We start from the raw sequence: 18,925 nt of genomic DNA on the forward strand, positions 1-18,925 counted from the left end.
GAACCCTCACGTCACGCGATCTCCGTAACGCTATTGAGACAGAACAAAAAATGACGTCATGATGAACAAGGGATTATAACATTTAAATTAAAATAAGTCTGTGTCACCACGGCCTTACAAATTGCACACGAATTGATGCAATGCATATCACGTCGCGGTCTGCTTTTCGCTTGCAAGTTTCAGATTTACTGCAATACACCCGTCCTTGGACGGGCAATAGGATAGTTGGCAATAACAACTAACAATGACCCTCATCAACCCAGTACACGTATGTGCATTGCTTTTATTTTACAATCGTGTCAATGCAAGTGTTCAAAACACTTTTTATTAATATTAAGCATTTTTAATCTACGCACGTCAATGCCTAGAGCTTATTTTACACACCGGTCTGAAATTATACTGTTAATTGTATCTCAAACATTGTATGCGCATTGTATGAACTGCATCTTTATGAACTGCAATTTAACTTGTTTCGAGTACACACTCCAAGACTTATGTATTAATAACTGCTGCCAAAGCCACATCACCATTGCACCAAAAGTGCAACAAATATTTGAAGAGTGCACAAAACCATTAAACAGAGCTGACGGCAAGTTCTGAAAACGAACATTTTTCGGCTGGAAAAAATGTTTTTGGCTGGAATCCTGTCTGCCTGGTGCGTGGTCAAGTGCAGTCTCCTTGTTCTTTTGTATGGCTGATGGACATGCAGATGGTGGTCAAGCCAGATAACTGTGTCTGGGGTAGCGGAGATGTACCGCTGCGATGTCTCCTTCGTATTTGTGGGGCGGAGGCACAGCGTGCACAACTGCCGGATGACATCGCCACATCCTACAGACTCCAGCTGGGTCCGTGCGTCACGCTGACGTCACACCCCGGCCCGTGGATCCCGTGCAAATAGGTGGGATACGATCTTCATTTGAAGCTTTCGTGACTGCAGGAATCCATACTCTTTGGTTCTTTCGGTAAAGCCACATAGGTAGAAAAAATAATAGATCACGACGTTTCGATCGTGAACTATTATTTTTTCTACCTACGTGACTTTACCGAGGTGGGATACGCTATCGTCCTATACAGGCGCCGCCCCCCACATAGCGCAAATTCGCAGTTCCGTGATTAATCTTTAAGGGACATACTTGTATGCACGTGTGTTGAACTTCTTTCACACCATATGTAGCCAACCGTGCTAATCGGAGGTGCCCTGTGCGTTTCACAGTTACGTGCGCAAGAATGATTTTTTCAAATTACGTTTTTCTCCAAAAAAAACAACCTATCATTGATAAAAATACAAAGTCTTTTTTTGTTCACAGGTTAGCTAACTCGAGTCTCAATCTGATGGCGTCACCGTGTCATGCCAGTGCCTAGTGGCGCGGGCTTGCCATGGCCACTTTGATCTGAGGAGAAGCAGCCGCCCTGGAAGTTATTCCTTATTAAGTAATCTTTGTAAGTCGTAATCTTTTAATCTTAATTGTTTGTTATTAAACCCCTAATGAATTTTTTTGTAATGTTAATACTTTAAGTATTACATTTATACGTATTTTGTAAATCCAGGGCTAAAATAATGAAATACTAAACTTTTTTCTTCGGTAACGCACTCCCCCCCACCCCGTTATAACATGTATATGGGAAAATAGGCTTCATACAGCGCCATTCACACGCTGCTTTTCAGGAACGCTTGTCGCGTGTTATGCGAGGGGACACGCGTATTATAAAAAAAAATTGCTCGCTGGATAGTTGGCTGGAAGGAGGGACAAATGAACACATCGAAAGGACGTGCGGGTTTGCTAGCTATATTTTATAAACAGTTCAGATGAGCGAAAGGCCTGTTGTCTATATTGGACCTTCTGACATTCAGTAACAATTAAACCATTATCTGTAAATATCAAGTAATTTATTCTGAAGTTGAAAGCGTGCAGCCACAAGTATACATTTTTATGAAATTTAATTATGCAAAACATATCCATAATTCTGGATGATCAACTGAATGTTGAGCAGTGCACATCTATTTTGGCAGTCCTGAGTCAGTCGTGTAAATACGACATTGCCATGCGAGGCATCTCCAAAGAACCAAAAAAAACTTTACGCAAAACAGCACTTATTTTAACCAGCCCAGATCGAAGATGGGATGAGTCGAATCCATAAATCAGAATTTGATGTCAAGACCTTCCCATTGCTAGAGGCGTTGCTCTAGCATAGCAACACCAAAATATCAGCTGTTTTTATACCATTATTTGGCTCCACCCGTACAGTTCTTATTGGAAGAAAAAAAATAAACACATTAGTCAATAACACAACTTCATCAAGGGAAAAAACATAATAGGTGACAATCCAGGCAATTGCCCTTCTTCATAGCAAATCAGCAAAAACTGGCACTGAGCAATGGGTAAAGGAAGTATCCCAAAAAAAACTAGAATATTAATATCATTTATTTATCCAGCCTCACCAAGTCTAAAAACTGTTCATCAAGATGATAATTAATTGGGATGTTTAACAAATACAATTGAGTATATTTGTGCATGTGAGGAAATATTTTTTTTTAAAGAAAACTAACAAAAATAAGCAAAACAAATGACGTAGCTATTTGAGGTACTGCCTCCTAAGGACCTTTCAAGTCTCTGCAAGTGGACATTCCAAATACACAATTGCAATTTACGTACACGGTCCACAACGAACCCACCCTCCCAGTCGCTGGACTTCAAGGCAAGCCTCACCAAATCCAAACACTAGCTTTGGCTGCAAATAGGGGGTGTGTGGGTGGTTGGTTGTTAATCTCTCCGTTCTGGAATGAGAAATAAATCCAATTCATATGAAAAGCCCTTTCACACAGAGGGGGCCATCACAAAAAAATAACAAGCTTGCATTCCCCCCCCACCCAAATATGTCTCTCATTAGGAATAAGCAAACTGTGAATATTGTAAACATTCAGCATTATGAATGTCACGGTAACCGAGACTACTAGTTCCTTCTGTTTTCTGGACCTGAGGCCTTTTTGGCTGGTCAGGGTCATCTGGCCGATTGTCTCTTTCCTTTTATGTTGTGCCCGATTGGCCTGGGGCCTACGCAATGAACAGATGGTGTGGGCATGTGCCACAATGGCCCAAGACCCAATCGCACAACTCATTGTCCCATTGCTGCAACAAAAGGTTTAATCTGTGGTGCCTTTTCACGGCAGATGGTGCAACATTAACTGCCTGGAGTCAACTTCAAGATCTGCCACGATCAATGCAACGCTGGAAAGGTGGTGAGATGTCGCTGGTTGTGCACGGTCCCCGCTCAGCTTTACGAGGCACACGAGGGCAATTTGGTTAAGGAATTTTCTGCCGCTGTGACCCCCACCCAAGACAAGCGGATTGAGAAACGAACCTCTGTGGCTGGGAGTATGTTATTCATATTCATTTTTTTAATTATATTCTGGTTTCTCTATCACGGGGTGTTGAGAGAAGACCATGGGGTATTGATAAAAGGTCCAATTCCCTATGTCCAACCAAGTGAAGGGCACTGTTCGTGGCTGGAGGATCAAGGCCCGTGGGTTGAAATTACACATTCCCATGGAAATTACCAGTCTATTCATTGGTCAACCACTATTGACTTCCCACAAAGTGCTGCAGGCTCATAACGGGACTCATTTGAAGACTCGCTAAGGCAACCATGGCTGAGATAATTTGCCATGATATCCAAGGCCATGGTTGCTATTATTTGTTGATGCTCCATTAGTTCTGGTATGCACCACTGCCAAGGCAAGTATCACCAAATAATGATGAATTAGCCCCTCTATTTCTTTAACCTCTTTGCTTTGAAGAAGGACCATTGCCTGATATGTCACCTAATATATATATTTTTTCCTTTTAAAGGCAGCGTTACTGACCATATGTATTCGCAGGGCTGTGGAATTTTCCCTCCGTGCCCCAGGGCTGCGAGGACAAGATGAATCAGGTTATGTACACATTTGTATGGAAATCCATTTTGGCAATTACTGATTTATGACTGTTGAACCCCAATGGGCTGCCCACAAGTATACCATATATAGCATTTGGATATATACATAGCAGGATCGTAATATCCCAATTTCCGCCCTCCCATTTTACGTTATTTCGCCATAATGTACTCAACTCAATGATACCCAATTCCGTTTTACGTACTGTGGTACCTCGCGATAACGTACTCGAGATTTACGAACTTTACCATTATGACTTAATATTTTGAGTCAAGGAGAGACTCAAAAATCTGGCGCACGAATTCATGGAGACGTTCATGTGCCAGATGGTGCCCAAGCGTGAGCGTTCCTGAGTAGAGGAGTCTCTTTCATGTGTCCACATACGCAATTTCCCCCCCCCCCCCACATACCGTATTTATGGCAACTATGTTTATACAAGTGTAAACTATTTTTAAAACGATATACGAATATATATAGTATAACAGACAAGGTAATGTATCTTAATATATCAATAAAATACACTTACTTTTCACATGGTTGTACAGTATAAATGCGCAATGGGTGACTGAGCATCCTCTGTTAAGGTACTCTACCACGATACGATCCACCAAAATGCTTTGATTGAAGTACTTTCGATTTTACGTTCTGGTTTTCAGGAACGCATCCCGGGCGTAAACTGTGGTATGCCTAATTCTAGATTTGAAGTTTTCGTGACTGCAAGGATCCATACTTTTTGTTTTTTTCGGTAAAGTCACGTCGGTAAAAAATAAAATAAATGAAAACTAAATTAAATCACGACGTTTCGGAAGCAACACAAGCCTCCGTCTTCAGGTGGAACCGCCAAACTACAGCAATTTTGCTTTGTCGGTTCCACCTGAAGACGGAGGCTTGTGTTGCTTCCGAAACGTCCTGATTTTATTTAGTTGTTTTAATTTTAATTTCTTTTCTTTTATTTTTTACCTACGTGACTTTACCGAAAAAACCAAACTGTGGTATTCCTGCACATGCATCTCGTACTTAAATGAAATACCGATAAATTACGGCCCTTTGTCAAATCAATGCTGGATTAAGGACTCCCCCTACAACATGCCAGTCATGACAGTGGTGTTACCATAGTTTACCACGCTGGTCAGCGCTGGTGGTGGGGGCAGTGGACTGGTTTAGATATCACACCCACAGATGTCAGCTGTGGCCAGGAATCGAATTTAGGTTTCTGCAACGACAACATGATCCTTTATGAACAAGTACCAGCTGTCCAGGCATGAACCCATGGGCACACAGCATCTGTGGCTGTCACTCCTGGCTTCCACCCAGCAAGAAAGTAATGGCGGTTACGATAATATGAACCTCATGGTGGGGACCCCGGGGTCCCATAAGCCCCCGGCTCTCGCATAAACTGCGTTGCGACGTCATTTTGTCTGTTGAAAGCGAACGATACGGCAATCTATTCCTCTAGACGAGCTCTACACGATTCGCTAATCAAAGTTTTGTTTCTTCTACGCATTCATCCTTGCTGCGCTTGGACGACATGATAACAGAATGATCCGCGCCAGGTGGGTCGCAGCGTTTATGTGTGCGGTGGGAAGGAGTTGCCAAAAATAAATTAATTACGATTTTGACTTACGTTTATTCAGGACCCCGAAGTCCCGCCATAAGGTTCATATGGCTAACATCGTGTTGGTAGAACCCTTTATTAATCCACTGCTGGATGAGGGCCTCCACACGCCGTTGTGGGTTGCAGGGGTTATTTGACCATACTTTATCACACAGATCTTGGAAATCAAGCAGGCTTTAGCCTTGAAAGTGCATCTATGTATGTTGAATCTCTTTAGCACCGTACGTAGCCAACCGTGCTCATTGGAGGTGCTTGGATGGATGACCACGATGCACGGTTTACATAAGTATGGGCATCCCTCAATATACGGAAAAGATACATTCCTGAAAAGTTGTCTATAAAGCAAAATCACATGTATTGAATCCAATTTCTCATTGACTTCCATTATAAAATTAGAGATGCATTCCGATAGGAAAAAAATTGGCCACAAGGTGTACCATATTTTCCCGCATATAGCCCGCATATAGCCCACATACGCATATAACCCGCAGACGCATATACCCCGCAAAAATAGCGTTTTGTGTAAAACAAATTTCAGATAGCCCGCACCTCCATATACCCCGCATGCATTCATATCTTTGACATCGTTACCGCAGCTTAATTCCATCATATTAATACGAAGTTTACGTTTGTAATACATTCCACTATCAATTGTTAACATTAAAATCATAACGTGCACAAAGAAAAACTAACCGGAAACGAGTGAACTTAAAACAGTAAATAAGTAACAAAAGTAAATATCCAATAAGTAACACATAACTGGTAGATTAGTACAGTTTAAGCACTTGTAGATTGCGCACTGCGCTGACAATAGCGGCACTACGGTAACGCCGTTGCCTCGCCCCCAACCCCTCACCTCTCTCTCCCCCCAGCTCTCCCGTCACCGGTAAACAAAGTGCGCCCACTTCAAACATTGTCCCACTTCAAACAGTCGTTTAATTGTACAAACAATTTGAATCATTTAAAACGTGATAACATGTGCAATTTTAGTGAGTGGTTTATTCAGCAGTGCTTTAGTCAAAGGTAAGTTCTGCATAGTGGATTGTCCTACCATGAAAAAATTAAACGAGTTATGACATGTCACACGTTCAAAATATTTTTGGGATAGCCCGCACCTCCATATACCCCGCAGGGTCTTGTATTGTTTGTAAAAAGTGGTATACCCCGCGGGTTATATGCCGGAAAATACGGTAATAGAATAACATAAGAATACAGCAAACCTTTTTAAAGTACATATTTAATGGAAAATCGACAATTTTATGATAAAACTAGCTTTACTACCCGGCTTCGCCCGGGACTTGGATTCTTGTCTTGGATCAATTTAATATTCCCTTATATTTCACTGGAAAACCCTGAAAAATGTGATGCTTGCAAGAAAGAAAAAATCCGAAACAAATCAATTTAACTAAATCGGATGTTTTTCACTCAAGGAAATTAAACCTTAACCCACTTATACGTAAGGTCGATTTAGGCAACTCGGAAGAGAATGACGTGGCGAGCTGAAAATAGTTCCCTTAGAAATGCCAGACAGCGTCAGCTGTGCAAATTGCATGACGTCAGAGCTCGGCGTTCGAGAGTTTTTGCTGCTTCACACAAATATGTATTTTCTGCTTTATATTCATACGCAAGCTGAAATTAGTCGCGTTGACTTAGAAAATCGGGACGGCAATGCCGCGCATTTGTGCGGGATACACGACGCGGAGGGTTGTGGGGGGGATCCCACGTATTGATACCACAACAGATTTACGGATAACTTCTCCAAACTTTCTTGCCAACAGCGGAACGAAGACTGTGAAAGCTACGCGCCTCACATAGCCGTGCTGAAAACTCTCATAAAGTCTACATGAGGTTGGTGACATTAACACATTCCTGCGGAAGGAGCTGGTAGGAACTTTGGGTTGCTCGGTCAATGGTCTCAGGGTCAACGGCGGCGTGGTGTATTCCGAAAATATGCCGGACTGCGAGGGCGGGCACAAGCCGGCGTGAGTAGGTTAAACGTTGAGTTTAATAAGGGCACCACGGGGGTGACCAGCCCCTCCCCACTCAGCCCCACCCCTCCCCACCCAGCCCCTCCCCACCTAGCCCCTCCCCACCCAGCCCCTCCCCACCCAGCCCCTCCCCTCCCACCCTCCCCACCCAGCCCCTCCCCTCTCCACCCAGCTCCACCCCTCCCATTTTTTGATGCACGACGGACGGACACAATAATCTCATGTGGGCTGGTGGAACCAGGTGGTTCCTACCAGTATAAGGTGTGGTTTTTCCTTTATTGTTTATACGTTAAGATTATTATCCTGTGCACGTGGATGGTTTCTCCCTAGTGCTGGTGGTATTTTTTTATTTTGGTAATTAAAATATATTACCTGGAAAAAAACTCCTTTGGGGCGGAACATGCACTTTGCATGGGTGTAAAGTGACAGGCATCAAACATGTAATGACATGCATAGAGACAAAGATGCCCCATGTAGCCTCAACAGACTGTTGGGGCAAGTGCTGTTAGCGAGCACCTATGAAGGGCCGGCACGGGACACGAGGGGGGGGGGTGGGGGGCCAACCCCACGCCCGGCCGCCTTTGTCTCCCCAGTGGCGATGATCTTTAAACACCGCGCCATGGTACTCAATTGAGGTGTCAAGGGCACGTAATAATTTTTTAATTATAAAATAAGCGGAAACCCAAAACCGCACTTTGGCGGCAAAAACTGCTTGGGGCAACACGGAACGAAGGCCCCAACATTTTTTTTTATAGTAAAACATTTAAATAAAACATTAAAATATAACAACAACACTCGTGTTTGTGATAATCATAGCCATAATTGGCTCGTGTTTACAATCGAACGCAGTTACTAAATTGATTTACTTTCACTAACGTATGGCATGTCATTATGGCTCTATGTACGGTACTTAAATAATCGATGTAACTTCCATTAAGTTGGTACTTTAAAACCAGTAATACATGTTAATACATGTTAATATCACAACACTACAGTATAACGTACTACAGTATACGTACATACTGCAGTAGCGAACTCTATAGTTCAGTACTCTACACGAGTTATATTCCGAATGGGATTAGATGTTAATTGCTATATTTATATATTTTCAGAGCATCTGTGTCAAGCCACTGCTGGATGAAGGCCTCCCTACCCCTACTCCGACCATACTTCACCACTCTGGTCAACGCGGCCTTGGGTGCAGGCCAATATACAACTTTGGCGCTAACATAAATTAAATACGTCGCGATAACAATGCTACTTTTCCTCAGAAACGCGCTTAAAAGTACTAAATAAAATATAAAACCTTAAAACAGGAGCAGACACGTTGATCGCCCGCTGACAAGCAACCCGTGGTGCTTCGAGTAGGCCGCAGCGAATAAACATTACACAACGCTGCCCTTCGCAATACGTCCTACCACGAGTGTTTCAGTCAACACACACACACAAATATACACAGCCGCGAGACAACTAGACATGATGTTAAATTATAGAACATAGTCATATTTGGTACATTGCGGTACAGTGCACAGTAAGCACGTGGCGAGCACGTTGTTACCGATCATACGGAACTGTACGTCAACGCGCGTTATTCTATAAACTATGCACCAGGATAGGCTTCAATCATGAATAATTGTTCTTATAGTTGAAGTAATCGATGTTTTTTTGGTGTTAATGTAACACTATTCCCCACAACATGCCGCTTAATATCAGCGTGCGAGCCCCTGACGTTTAAGTTGACCATACCAACCCCTAACACGGCGCACCATCTTCATCATAACCACCAGCAAACCAACACCACCACCACCGGCGTGAATTACTCAAATTAATCTAAAAAACAAGCTGCGTTGTAGAACACCCAACGCGCCGCAACTCACCGAATAGGCGAGAGCTGAGCACACGCGCGCCTCGTTCCCACCGACAACACCGGCAAACTCTCGCGCGCTGCCCGTCATCCGGCCGTGCTATGATGAGGTCCCATCCCACTTCCCACCCCCCTCCTCCTCCGCCCCCCAGAGGATCGAGCGGTTTTCCCCCCAAGTTGAACTTAAATCCACGTTTTTTTCGGTAAAGTCACGTAGGTAAAGATAAAAATAAATATAATAGAAATAAAATAATTATTATATTTCGGGATCGAACCCACGACCTCCTGTATACCAGGCGAAATAAATAACATCTACAAACGTTTTTTTTGGGGTTAGATCTCGTAAACATAAATGTGTCGTTAAACCCGCCACAACTGACAGCCAATTAGTGAGGTTTGTCACGGAAACAACGTGCCAAATAGTTAATATTTCAGCACACAGGTGTGTTAGAGAGTAAACCGACATTTAAAATTCGATTAAATATGAATACGCGTCCGAAACAAAAGGTTTAATAAACATTGCCATTATTTCCAGATCAATGTGCATCACATCCCCGCGGACCACCTGGAAGACCGTCGCAGACCGCTGGCGCTCCGGGGACGCTCTCTGAGAACCACTGCGCTTGGCGAATCTCAGAGGTTGATATGGAGCTGGCAGTCTGTGAAATAGCTAATAAACGACTCATGAAGGCTACATTGTTCAGTCCCTCACTACACTGCGTCTCACATTTGATCAAGATTGAGCCGAAATTAGAGGTTAGCGGAGGGAGGTCCCAAACACGTCCCAAACACGGGTAGTTGTGCAGCCAGTGCTACAAAATTAATGTTTAACCTAGTAGAATGGTTGGCTCTTGAGTTTACTTGATTCATTCCACGGATGGTCCCAGTTTCCTGGCTACAAGGGAGATCCGTGCTCCTACGTGAGCGCAGCAGCAAACTATTTAACGGTCATAAATTAAACACACGCAAATTTAAGAAAACACGATGCAAATATAATGAGCAAAGAGGTTACGTAAAAAAAAAGTTAGGTACAGGTACAAGTAAGCCCTGCATTTTGGTCTAATAGGGCCATAAACAGGAGGAGTGAAGGCTGAGAACCAAGCTGTAGATGAGCAGCAAGGGTACTCCAGAAACGTGAAACAGTATTGGGGAAATAATTTTTAACAAGCAAGGTTTTGAAAAAAAAATAGTTTTTAATAGGAATAAGGCGGCAATTCTGAGGCTATGAGAGGGACTCAGGAACTAAGTGGCCGATTTAATTTCTACCAGGCAATACCTGGCACGTAGGTGGCTCCCAAACATTAACATCTACTTTCCAATAATTGCTTGGTATTTTCGTTAAAGATGGGGTAGTGACCGGTTCTCTATAAACAAAGCCAGGATGATCAGTTTTACATAAACCGGGTACCCCTAGCAAAAGCATAGGTAACTATCTCCCCTTTAAAGGCAGATCGCAAACTCCTGGCCAAGATACTTGCAAGTAGGTTGGATACGTTTCTCCCGACAATTATTGGAGAAGCACAGACAGGATTAGTTAAAAACAGGGACCCGGCAGTGGAGTTAGTTACGAATGACAGCTTGGCTGCCTATGCACTTACTCTAGATGAGGAAAAAGTGTTCGACAGGGTGGAATGGGTATTCCTAAACTAAACTAAAAGCTAAAATTTGTATTTTACCAGGTAAGGCCCGCTGAGCTATATAGCTGTTTTTTTTTTAAAGAAACGAACTGGCCACGAATAATAACTCAATGAAGTGGCTTATCACCTGAACATTTCGAGCAGCCAACTACTCTAAACGCATGTTTATAAATGTGGAGGGAACAACTGGAGGACCTAGAGAAAAATCTACATGACCACGGGGAGAACCTACAAGCTCTAAACATACAGGCGCCAGGGTCGAGCTTGAACCACAACTTACTGTATACCAGGCGAGGTAGTTACAATCTTGCCACCGGTGGTACCCTATTCTGGGTGATGGAGAAATTTGGCATCCCCCCCATCATTTATTGACAATGTAGACTCCTTTGCGTGAAACCTTTTGCCTCGAATGGCCTAGCATCTCCAAACGTTGCGTTTAGTAGGGGCACGAGGCAAGGTTGCCCTCTTTCCCCGTTGCTGCTCACTCTGGCCATGGAGCCATTTGCCAAATGTGTCCGGAGTGGTCAACAAATCTCAGGGGTAAGGTGTGGAACGGTTCAAAAGAAAATTGACTTGTATGCCAACGATGTTATCATCACATGTATGGACCCGACAACCTCGATATCTGCTATATTGATCCTTGTGTGGGAATACGGGGGAGCATTAGGATATAAGTTAAATGTGGCCAATTCGGAATTGATGCCCCTATCCCCCGTATCTCCCAAACCCCCGGAGGGATTGCTAACCTTTAAATGGTGTCGAACCCATATCAAGTTTCAGACGAACTTTCCTCTCTTGCTCCAAGAGACCACTACCTTACTAGTTGCGTGGGCAAAAAGACTCTCCTATCCCTCCAAAATAGACCATCTGATAAAGATGATGGTCCTCCATGAACTATTATATTATTTACGAATGTTTCTCTCTCGGATCCCAAAGCCTTTTTTTAAAGTACTTCATTCCCAATTCTCATCCTTCATCTGGAACTATAAACCCGCATGGATAGAGAGTTGGCTCTCCCGGGCATATTCAAATATCCATAAGGGAGTTACCTTCCAGAACATTGGTTTAACCTTATAAAGCAGCGGTTCTTAACCTTCAATGCAGTCTGCACCCCTTTGGTTTTCAATCATTAAAACATGTATATTGTTAATAAATACATAGGTTTGATGAAAGAAAGTAGTTGTACTTTCCTGCCCATCCTTAATTTGTGTTTTCGATGATTTACCTTCGAAACAAATATGGCATGTCTCGCACCCCCAGGAGGTGCGTGCACCCTAGGTTAAGAACCACTGCTATAGACGGAGGTGTTGTCAAATGGTGAGAGGAGGAGTCTATGAGCCTGTGGTCCCCTAACTGGCTTTTCCCTTTCCTCAGCTAAAGATAGGCCTCGGGGCCTCAGGTCACCGATGCGGACAGTTTCCTCGACGCCGGGAATATGCAGAGGTAGACGCATCCTCTCCTCCCAGTGGCCATTCGTAGAAGGTATCCCACTTTGGGGCAACCTCTCATTGAAAATGGGGGGCAAAGAGATAAGGTAGTTTAGCTGGAGAGAAGCAGGCTGGAAACTGTAAGTGACCTGACTTAAAGAGGGACATTTCTTGCCCTTTGACCAGCTGCAGGTAAGATACAGTATCCCCCAAACACATTTCTTTAGATATCTGCAAATTAGGAATACCATCACGAAAAGCACCCAGCAAACCCCGAGATCTTCCCTCACCTTCTACCACCAGGGGCACTGGAAGATCCGTTACTAGGAAGCTCTGGAATAGGCTTCTGGGGCAAGACATCTCCCAGCATAAATGGACCTACATCTGGTGGGTCCCTCAATCTGGCCCAAGGTCACAACTATTGATGCTCATCCAATGTATATGTATGTGTAGTGGGTTCAATTTAGGCGCACACACTTCTTGGGAGGCAACACTCATTTATTAGAACAGTAAGTATTATAACACTGTACATTACACATAGGGTGGTGACCACCGACCTACTCAAGCTAACACACACTTCTCTAACTCTCAGCTACTCTAGCGTGACTCAGCCAGGTGTGCTACTGGCAGGTCCGCTGACTGGAGGCTTGACTCTTCTTGGCGTCTTCAAAATGCATCTTCATCCTTGTCACGGGCAGCCTCGAACCTTGTGAGGAGGTGCCCGGGCCCCACCCCGGCCACGCCTCCCTTCGAGAACCCTCTCGAAGCCCCCCCCCCCTGCTGTCCACGTGCCCCCGAGGTGCCCCGTGGGCCCCCCGGCCCCCACTGGGATCTGGTCACGTGTCCAGCCGGGATCACAGAGAGTGCCACGGCCTCACAGCACCCCCGTGGCCTCCCGAGTCCCGAACCGACCCTGACGTCATTCCCGCCTCCAGCCGGGATGACGTCATGTATGAGTGTAGACCCACGTGGTAGTGACGCTTCCAGCATAGTGACGTCACACGTCTGCATGTATACACAGTAGTGATGCTACAATCACTACATCACCCTCCCCCGCAAAAAAAAACCAGCCGTCCCGGCTGTGACAATACAGAAAAATACAGTGTGCCTCCAACAACAACATAAATACATAACCGGCGACCGATAATAATTACCGCGAGAACATATGTACACACACCGAGAGGGTGGGAAGGGTAAAACGTATGGAACGAGGGGAACCAACAGAAACACATGTACACCAAAAGAACTGGTCAACCCACTTATCCCTCAGCACAGCCCATCCGTGTGAATTTGTACGCACGCACCGACATGGCACCTACGATGACCAATTACGCTGCGTCAAACTGACCAGCGCGCTCGACTGCAAACTTTTAGCATTACGGCTCAGAAGGCCATTTTGGTACAATGAAATGACCATGAACCCCTTTTCATGGAAAGAGTGGCACGGTTCCCTTCTTGCCCTTGCGGGTACAGAACACTTAAACCACAGGCTTAGAGACAAGGAACGGAAATTTGAGGACAGATGGTCCCCATTCCTGCAGAGGAGCCCTAGTGTGAGGTACAAACACAGTGGGGCCGGGACGGATGCTAGGAGTTTTTTTTAGCCCCTCCTTCAGGGATGGACAGGAGCTAATTAATGCCCTAGAGGACTTTCACAAGTTATACATTCACTAAGCTCGTGTAAGTTGCTTTTATCCTATCCTAGTTTGTTAAGTGCGTCCCCCTCTTCTCCCCCACCTACACTCCTTCTCCCGTTCCCTATACCCCATTCACTTAAGTTCTTCCTGTCTTATCACCCCTTCCCTATATACAAGTAAAGTACACGTTACCGCTCTCCCCACCTGGGTGGGACAGTGAGCCCAACTTCCCCCCCCCACTCCTCCTTTTTGTTGATTGCGCAGGAGCATTGATTTAGGATTTTTTACACCACCGAGTTTCTTTGCCCCTCCTCATACGTCGCGGTTTATGCTCTGTATCGTGGTCTTGTTGAAATACAATAAAAACATGAACAAAATAAAAAAGGGATAGTGGACACCAAGGATGGCCCTGATTGGGAATAGAAGGGATGATGACCAAAGGTCGAGACTAATGATGGAGTAGCAGCCAGAGATAATGTCCTGCTCGGTTTGATTGCTAAGTGTTAGCAACTCATGCACAGTAAAATTATGTTAAGTGCCGTGAGTGGGTCTGGGGAAAAACGTGGTCGGTATGGGATCAGTGTTCTTAATTGGAGAGCTGCTATACCAAAAATTGTTGAGCACTACTGCACTACATCCAGGCGAGATGTCTAGTAGGACGTACCTTGGGTGCCCAGGAATGACCCAGTTCTGATCAAAGGTAAGCACCCAGATGTGGTGTCCGAGGACATACTCCGTGAGCCATGAGGCTATGTAGGCTCGGCCTCAGCCACTCCATCCCTCTTCATACCCTCCTGTCCACTACCCACAAGTGAGATGGATTTTAACATCATATAAATAAACACACTGTCACCACTTGAGTCATGTCACCTCAATTTTGAGGCAAATATGGAAACTTTCCAAGAGGGGACGCTCCCAAAATATCAACATTTATAAATAGGGCCTGTAAAAATATATATATTTCCTCCGGAAAATATCAATAAAATACCAATTTACCACTCAATTGGTACAAATGTATACTCTTATCAGTAATAGTGGAGCTGGTTGGTGGGGCTGGTATTACTGACTTATCAGTAATACTTAGCTCCAGTTTCTTTGCCATGTATGCCATGTGCTGTGTGTCAAGGGCATGGTTAATGGCCAAGTCAAGTCCAAGTGTTATTCAAATACTTCACAAAGGCTTCAACACCAACGGAATTTGGGAACATGCTCAATACTTGCACAATACATTTGGATTCCATCAACCGATTATTATCTTTGTGATCAATCCAAGAATGCGAGTGCGTTCGTCATATATCAAGCATCTGCGTTTCTCAATTTCATCATCTTCTGAAATCCCTTGCCAAAGCATCTTGCGATCATTGTCAGGCTTGTCCATCAGCGTGCGCTCGTCATCAACGCTGGTTAAATCACCAAGGCCATAAACATGTCGCAAGCCCCAAATCTATGCTCTCTATTGCCACACCACACTGTTCCTCAACCACACGAATGCATCTCGGCCTCTTCAAAAGGGGTATAACAACAAAATTAGACACGGTCCCTCGTGATGCTGTGCTAGCAGTGGTGCACAAGAGCAACAACAACAACAAAAGACTCAACACATTCGTCAACATCACTGTGGCCTTCGTCAAGAATGCAAGGCATGGAACACGAGGCCAAATACACACACCTTATCTCCAAAAGCGGATAGTTTCATGGCCAAGCTGAGGAGGAGGTCCAATTCATTTGGCGAGGTATCCATTGCCTCACAAAAGAGCACTTCTCTTTCTCATGGAAAAGATTCAATATAAAATGTTACATTATTCTTACTAAATTTGTCCATTCATGAGTTCAGTACTGTATATGAGTCAGTGGGTCACACGCTGAGGAGAGGGCCATACCATCGGGGCCCAAGAATAATGGAAGGGCCGGAAGGGGGGCCAGAGGAGAGCCGGAACTCGGGGTGTGGGGGAGGCAGAGAGCCAGCGGCAACCATAATGTTCCTGAAATTCACGTTATCCAGGTAGCTTCTAAGGGTGCTTTCGATCGAAGTCGTGCACCGTATGGGATCGACTGAAACGCGGAGTAACTACTCAGAGGTACGGCGATAAAGCAGTGGAGAAGGTATAGTGCTGAGGCAGTGGAGGAAGTTGTTGAGAGCAAAGCAAGCATTTCCACATGGTTGTCGTGGCAGCCGTGTACAGCTCAAGCTGGTGGATATGTACCCCGTGACACGCGATCCATGGTAGATGTGAGGATAATCCAAGGGTATAATAAGAACATGAACATACTTTGTGAGTAGAAAACTAGGAGGACGGATAAGATAACGGTGGCTAAAATAAATTAGATTGCTAACAACGTGTTCGGGAGCAAGGGGGAAAGCTGCAAGAGGGAGCGTGACTTCAACAAGGGGAGACTAACCAGCCCTACGAACCAGTCTGATCAACTAGCCCCACCAACCAGCTTAATCAACTAACCCCACTAACCAGCCCCAACAACTAACTCCAATAACCAGCTCCACCAATCAGTTCCGCCAATCAGCCTCACCAACCACCCCGATCAACTAACCACACTAACCAGCCCCACTCACTAGCCCCACTAACTAGCCTCACCAACTACCCCGATCAACCAACTACACTAACCAGCCCCAACAACCGGCTACTTGTTACTCAGCAGAGCAGTTTGGAGGGGGGGGGGTCTGGAGATTTCCTGTGACACGCTCTGCTCTGATCCACAATCCGGACTGCTACAGAAAGCTTCTGCTCACGCAGCCTGAGGCAATCCCGGGGGTGGTGGGGTGGCTCTGTCCTTGTCACCAGTGCTGGTCAGCGTGTCCACACGTTGTGCAAGACTGAACAACCAGTGTGTTGAATTACGACTTACGACTATATTTGGCTCCCCCCTGCTTGCAGCTGCATCGTGTCCTCAAATCTCCTTCCCTGTGCTGCAAGAAGGTGTACCTTACCCACAGCATCACTGCCATCGATATCAACTTCAGCGATGTCGATCCTCAATAACTATTAAAACTAAAACCAATTTTATTTTATTTTACCAGGTAAGGCCCCACTGAGCTATATGGCTCTGTTTCAGAAGTGACCTGGCCTCAAATGTTAGCTCAACGAAGTGGCTTGTAACGATTATATTATCGGTATTAACACGAATCCATTTACTTTAGCTCTCCATCGGTTACCTGTGTCATTCCACAAGAGAACACAACTCACGATTATTGCAGACATAACAATGGGAGGATGAAAGCAGCAAAAATGGAGCTTGATGGTTGGTAATTTGCAAAATGGCATTATCATTTTGCAAATTACTAACCATCATTCTCCTAATTGAAATTTTATTTACAAAGATCATTGGGAATGGAATAAAATTACATTTGGAGGCCAACCAACCTTAGGGAGGCAGATTGAACATAACACAACATAAAGATGGAATCTTCAAATTCATGGAGGAATATTATGCAGATTTTGTATAGCAAAGAATCATGCACCGCAAGAATAAAACAATTTCTCAGTGGTAGAGGAAGTTCCAGATGTCACACTTGAAGGAGTGTGGACATTATCCTTTGTATCGTGAAAATATGGGAATCTCCTGGACCAGATGGTATTACCTGTGAACGTCATCAAAATTGAACCAGTTGTTGGAACAAAATTAGTTGATATATTTACTGAAAATTCACAAATAAATAAAATACCTCAATCATGGAACAACACATTAATCATTCTCGTCAACATTGGTGAAAATATAACTTTTATAATTACGGATCCATATGAGCCTCTTTTATTAAATCCTTTATATTAAGTTCACTTGCTTGCTTGCTTGCGCGCTTACGACCGTGCAAATGTTTCGGTCGTTTTTTAACCCACTTCCCGTGATCCAATCGAGCTGACATTTTGCACACAGACTCGTTGTGCGTGACAATTTATTTTCGTGAAAATTTTTTTCCAAAATTTTCCACTTTTTAGGGAAAAAAAAAATGCATATTTCATTTAAAATACCAATGTGATAAAAATGAAACTCTTACTCAAGAAAAACAGAAATGAATAATAAAATAAAACCGATGCCACGCATATAAAGGATTTATAGTGAAAAACTTTGTTTTTACGGGTTAATTATTGCACTATTTAAATGAATAAAAACTATCGTTGGCAATGGATAAAAGAGAACTAGGAGCCCAACCAACCTCCTGAGCAAGAAAGAACGGCTTGTTTACCACTCACCACATAAATCATATTCTGAAGTATGAATTCATATTATTATGCCTAACCTTTGTAAATAAAAATGCGCTTATATGAGTGAAAATGGATTCAACCTTGCAAGCTCACACATACCAAGACCTCACAAAAACAAAAATAAATGATGAACATAATGTGCAAGGATGCAACCGCTCCACTGAGATTGTGTGACGAAAGTAACAGAAGGCGAGTCAGGCCAAGAGACACACAATGAACGTTTTTGGGTTAGATCGCGTTATTTATAAATGTGTCGTAACCCTCCACCACCCGACACGGCCAATCAGCAAAAAAGTGTCACGTTGACAAAAGACAAATAGTTCACTGCTTTAGCCCACCGCGATCTAACCGAAAAACGTTTATTATGAATAATATTGGTCGCGAAAGCCTACGTGTTAAACAAGAGACACACATTCGCGAAAGTTATGAACAGCGTCATAAGAAATTGTATTCCCAAACTTGCATTGGAGAATTAAAGGTGTAAAGGACGTCGAAGATGATCTGTTATACAATTCAGTCATTACATAGTTTAAAAAGTAAGTAAAGTGAAGTGAATGGCAAAGCCATTGTAAACTTGGCAAAACTTTTCTGAATAAAAGGGCATAAATA

The 18,925-nt window shown here is 44.0% G+C and overlaps 1 protein-coding gene and 1 long non-coding RNA gene across 4 annotated transcripts in view; one reads left to right on the plus strand and one right to left on the minus strand.

Annotated features, from left to right (window-relative positions):
• LOC144943261 (uncharacterized) overlaps positions 1–8,718 on the plus strand; it is a 33,479-nt gene extending 24,761 nt beyond the window's left edge. The window contains exons 2-3 of the long non-coding RNA XR_013639470.1: positions 7,325–7,394; positions 8,647–8,718. This is a non-coding gene — a long non-coding RNA (uncharacterized LOC144943261). The remainder of the gene's footprint in view (positions 1–7,324; positions 7,395–8,646) is intronic.
• Positions 1–9,514, minus strand: part of LOC144943258 (equilibrative nucleoside transporter 1-like) — a 59,608-nt gene extending 50,094 nt beyond the window's left edge. For 2 of the 3 annotated variants that reach the window (XM_078870589.1, XM_078870591.1), the window contains exon 1: positions 9,412–9,503. The gene's annotated coding sequence lies outside the window, so the exon portion shown is untranslated. Of the gene's footprint in view, positions 1–3,862; positions 3,909–9,411 lie in introns of all 3 variants that reach the window. The other variant, XM_078870590.1, reaches the window with a different exon arrangement.
• Positions 9,515–18,925: the final 9,411 nt, after the last annotated feature.

This window comes from Lampetra fluviatilis, chromosome 30 (genome assembly GCF_964198595.1).
Source record: "Lampetra fluviatilis chromosome 30, kcLamFluv1.1, whole genome shotgun sequence".
In the NCBI taxonomy this organism is placed as follows: domain Eukaryota; kingdom Metazoa; phylum Chordata; class Hyperoartia; order Petromyzontiformes; family Petromyzontidae; genus Lampetra; species Lampetra fluviatilis.